Source organism: Copadichromis virginalis, linkage group LG17 (assembly GCF_057382275.1).
Source record: "Copadichromis virginalis isolate Kocher_CV1m ecotype Utaka linkage group LG17, C_Virginalis_male_GT1.1, whole genome shotgun sequence".
In the NCBI taxonomy this organism is placed as follows: domain Eukaryota; kingdom Metazoa; phylum Chordata; class Actinopteri; order Cichliformes; family Cichlidae; genus Copadichromis; species Copadichromis virginalis.
In genome coordinates, this window is record NC_140634.1 from 2959707 (window position 1) to 2964698 (window position 4992).

Consider the following 4992-nt stretch of genomic DNA (forward strand, 5'->3'; position numbering starts at 1 on the left):
TATATATACTATTATATGTAGTATAATATGTATATATCTCATGTATATCTCATGCACATATCTTTCCACGTAGCACTTTTAATTCTTATCCCTACTTTTATTTTTTTCCATGTCTATTTAAGTGCTATTTATGACACTATGTTTGCACTGAAGCACCGCGGCAATTTCCTAATGTTGTAAACCTGCTCAACATTTGGCAATAAACCCCATTCTGATTCTGATTCTGATATATTGTACATATATTTATTAGTTTCAGATGTAGCCATTCTTGTATTTTGCTTGTTTACATTATTGTATTTTGCACAACTCTGTTGCTTGTGAAGTATGGAAGAAATATAGTATCATCAGAATTCAAGTATTTTTTGACACTGAATTTTTATCCTCCAAATTTCCCTGCAAAAATATTCACCTGCAAAAAATTCACCTGCAAAAATTCACCTGCAAAAAATTCACCTGCAAAAATTCACCTGAAAAAAATTCACCTGAAAAAAATTCACCTGCAAAAATTCACCTGAAAAAAATTCACCTGCAAAAATTCAACTGCAAAAGTGATGAACTTTAATGACCCAAGCCAGAGCAATCAGCACCAGATCGAGTCGAGTGGCTCTCAGCCAATTAAATTACGCTGTTTGATCACATGACACCGTTAGCCAGCAGTGTGTCTCCTAAAAGAGAGCTGTTTAAAGGTGAGTGATTAAGTTTTTCTCCTAAAATTATTTTTTTTATCATCTACTCGAACTAAGGAAAACGTTTGACTAACTCAAAGACAATTTCCACGCCTCCCCTGCCTGACTGCAGAGGCAGTTTTGAATTTAGGAGCGCCAAGATGGCAGCGGCAAACCCTGGCGGCTCTCCGGTGAGTATATATATTTTTTTATCTTCAAGTTTGTCTTTTGAAACCTTAATTTTATTTAAATCCGTTGCTCACGTATAAAGTACACAGACGGGGTCTTTGCTCAACTCGTCTGAGGCATGTCTCACTAAGCGCTACATGCTAGCATCCTGCTAACCGAGCTACCCTTTACATGATGTGCTTTAGAAAATAGGATACTCGTTAAAAAAAATACTCCGCAGATATTGATAGATAGACGAACACTGCAAATATAATGTTGGAAAAGAGAACGGCCTTTGGTGAAGGGGTAAAATACACCATGAATAAAGCCATAGAGTGAATGGCTGCCATGGTTGCAGAACAGCCTGATTTAATGACAAGAATGGGGAAGAGTGAGGTGAAGTGAACCACAGCCACAAAACACGGTCAGACAAGGCGGCAAAAGGGCAGTGATCTGTCCGTCAGTATGAAGTTGGTGTGTGCTTTGGTGAACAAAAACTCCAGACTGGTAGCAGGAAGATGGGAGACTCGTGTTTCACTGGAATAGTGGTGAATTAAAACATCCTTTGTTGGGGACATTTCGGTGTAAATGCATCCATACAGGCAAGACAGAGGCAGACTAGACAGTGAAGAAAACAAGGCAAACATTAGAAATATAAAAACGGAAATATAGGATGAGTCGGGGATGAGTTCCTGCCCCAAGTGGAGGAGTTCAAGTATCTCGGGGTCTTGTTCGCGAGTGATGGGAGAAGGGGGCCGGAGATCGACAGACGGATTGGGGCTGCAGCTGCAGTAATGCGGACGCTGCACCGGTCCGTCGTGGTGTAGAGGGAGCTGAGTGTAAAAGCGAAGCTCTCAATTTACCGGTCGATCTACGTCCCTACCCTCACCTATGGCCACGAGCTGTGGGTAGTGACCGAAAGAACGAGATCGCGGATACAAGCGGCAGAAATGAGCTTCCTCCGAAGGGTGGCTGGCCTCTCCCTTAGAGATAGGGTGAGAAGGTCGGCCAAGGGGCTCAGAGTAGAGCAGCTGCTGCTCCACATCGAAAGGAGCCAGCTGAGGTGGTTCGGGCATCTGACAAGGATGCCCCCTGGGCGCCTCCTGGGTGAGGTGTTCCAGGCATGTCCCACCGGGAGGAGGCCCCGGGGCAGACCCAGGACACGCTGGAGAGATTATATCTCTCGGCTGGCCTGGGAACGCCTTGGTATTCCCCCGGATAAGCTGGAGGAGGTGGCTGGGGAGAGGGAGGTCTGGGCCTCTTTGCTTAGGCTGCTGCCCCCGCGACCCGGCCTCGGATAAAGCGGATGAAGATGGATGGATGGAAATATAGGATTAATATAACATACAATTAGGGAAAATGTAAGGAACACAATGTAAATGATATTGTAAAGTCATTAAAACAGCATACTCTGATTAAAAGAAACACATAATTGGGTAGGATAATAACAATAATAATGTTAAAAAACATGTGCAAGATGGGTATGTATACTTGTAGCCAGAATACTATAAAGTTGTAGCATGCCAGACCATCTTGATTGAATGTAACTTCGCTCCACACAAGTTTTATGGTAGACATATTCATATTGGTATCTAATAAATGATTAATTCTTAGATTTTATCGAACGTTAATTTATAAATTGTTTCTGTCTTTATGTGTTTGTTTCAGATTATGCAAGATGAAATTATTCAGTCAGCAAGACACTTGCTGCAGTTGCTGACATCATCCAACTGAACTGCTGCTGTGATGAATCAGAATACAAGGTTTACTTTAGCAAGACTTATGAGTTAATGCTACATTTAACTAAATTGTTATATATTTTTTGTGTCCAATATTGTCTCCATATGATTTTGTTTTTTGCAACATCTTGCAGAGAACAGAGTCAAGGTACCAGCTTGGTCAACCCTAAAAGACCATCTGTTCAATGACCAGGTGAAAAAGTCATAAACTAAACACTCTGCATGAGCATGGAATTTAGGATGCAACTTTATATCTTACCTGCTCTACACTCAGGGCTTGAATTACAACAACAGTCAATCACATAAAAAAAAATACTTTTGGTAGTTCTGTGTCTCTCTCCTCCAAACCCAGATGGCTGCTGGTACTGAACCGGGTTCTGGTTCTGCTGGAGGTTTCTTCTTGTTAAAGGGGAGTTTTTCCTCTGCACTGTCACTTCATGCTGCTCAGTGTGAGGGATTGTTGAGGTTGAGTCCATATGTCCTGCGAACAACTGCTGGGCAATGACACCATGCAATCTTCTGGGATTCCTTGGATAGAAAACCTGTGAACTGCACTTGTCCTTGGTCTTCACAGCTCACCTTTTTACTGTTTATTGAATCAAAATGCTCCAGTGACATGGATTCTACATTGTAACTGATGTGATGTTCTATAAAGTGGTTTTAATAAAAAAAAAGGCAAAAATTAGTTTGTTTCTTTATTCAATTTTTGAACAGTGATACTCATTCAGTAAATGCAAATTATTTACACGGCAGTGCACTATAGGCATAAATCTAGACCCCTAGATAAAACATGATGGCATTATAGCAGTGACGACTCCTCCACAGTAGCAGGTGGGATTTCTTTTTTGAGGACGGCTCCTTTTACCTGTCACTACAGATGGTCTGTTTATGTTTTGATCAAGAGCCTTTTTTGGGCAGCTGAAGAGGAGAAGTCTATCTTATGGCCAACCTCTGACTGTATCTTGGTCACATTACCCAGCAAAACCCAGTATGCAGGTTCACCTGTAACAGTCCTTGTGCCACAGATCAACAGTGTTGCTTCTACATTAAACAGAAGAGCAGTGACGTGGGTGCAGGTCTCCGTGACTCCGGCCTTACAGCTGGAGTGGGCGGCTTCAACCTTCCCTGTGATGCTCACAGTGACCGATGGCTGCAATGCTGGTTCATTCAGTCTTTGAGAGTGCAGTACCTGAAACACACACACAAAGTTCTTGTCTTTAAATGAACTATGAGCCAAGGCTGACATAAATGTTTTATCTACTTAATCATTAATGTAACAGTGTTTAGAAAGTTAGCACATGTAATTTTTCATTTCTTTATGTGTCCATCTATAGAACGCTGCATGTTATATTCTAAATCTGCCTGTTCTGTCAGAAACCTGCCTGCAGAAAATGAACCTAAAGGATGTAATCACTTTCAAGATGGAGAAAGCATAAAGTGACAATTATGAATCACTTAATATGATAAGGAGATTCTGCAGGTCATTAATCAATGTATAAAATTAAAATAAAATGCATTTTTAGTGACACAAGATACAAATATGGAAGCAAGATGTATAATCGCTCAGTTTGGGGAAATTGTGGGTAGCCTGCAAGAGCCTCAACTTCTCCATACCCACAATGTGCAACAAATGGGCACAGCTGATCTTCAACAGTGGAACATCGGCCAGTTACTTCCAACTTTAATGCAGCTTGTAGTCTTGGAGAGCAGCACACCAAAACTGCATGCACAACTTCTGCTAACAGTGGAAACGGATTAAGAAATCCATGCAAACAGATTCATAAACTGAAAGAATATTATTTTACAGGATTAATGATCATATCAGCCGCTGGCTGATCACAAACCCTGAGGGTGTATACGAGAAGCAGAAGAAGCAGAGGGGATATCCAGTTTAAGTTTAGAAAGTATTTGTAAAGATATTGACCATATCCTTTTCTGAAAGTGTGGATATAATGGATGGGGTAAGGTACTGACATGCTACAACTTTATAGTTGTTAAATTCTGGCTACAAGTATACATACCCATCTTGTACATGTTTTTTTTTATTATTATTATTGTTATTATTATTATTATTATCCTACCCAATTATGTGTTTCTTTTAATCAGAGTATGCTGTTTTAATGACTTTACAATATCATTTACATTGTGTTCCTTACATTTTCCCTAATTGTATGTTATATAGGGATGGGTATTGATAAGATTTTAACGATTCCGATTCCATTTTCGATTCTGTTTAACGATTCGATTCCTTATCGATTCTCTTATCGATTCGTTTTTTTAAAAAAGGAGAACACTAAAGTCGATTAGCTTAGAACTGTGTTTTATATCTTCTCTTTGAACAAGATAGAAATTTAGGAGTAACATGGCCTTACAAACCCAACAGTGAGATCTTAAGAGATCCACAGCCTACGGCTCTTCAA

General features: G+C 40.2%; 1 long non-coding RNA gene across 2 annotated transcripts; it reads left to right on the plus strand.

Moving 5' to 3' along the window:
• Positions 1-535: 535 nt before the first annotated feature.
• LOC146688765 (uncharacterized) lies at positions 536-3241 on the plus strand. 2 transcript variants are annotated; one of them, XR_014916000.1, is made up of 5 exons: positions 536-686; positions 744-856; positions 2502-2596; positions 2707-2765; positions 2925-3241. It is a non-coding gene; the product is annotated as an uncharacterized LOC146688765 (long non-coding RNA). The 2 variants fall into 2 exon arrangements; XR_014915999.1 differs by having other exon boundaries at positions 2707-3241.
• The last annotated feature ends 1751 nt before the right edge of the window (positions 3242-4992 follow it).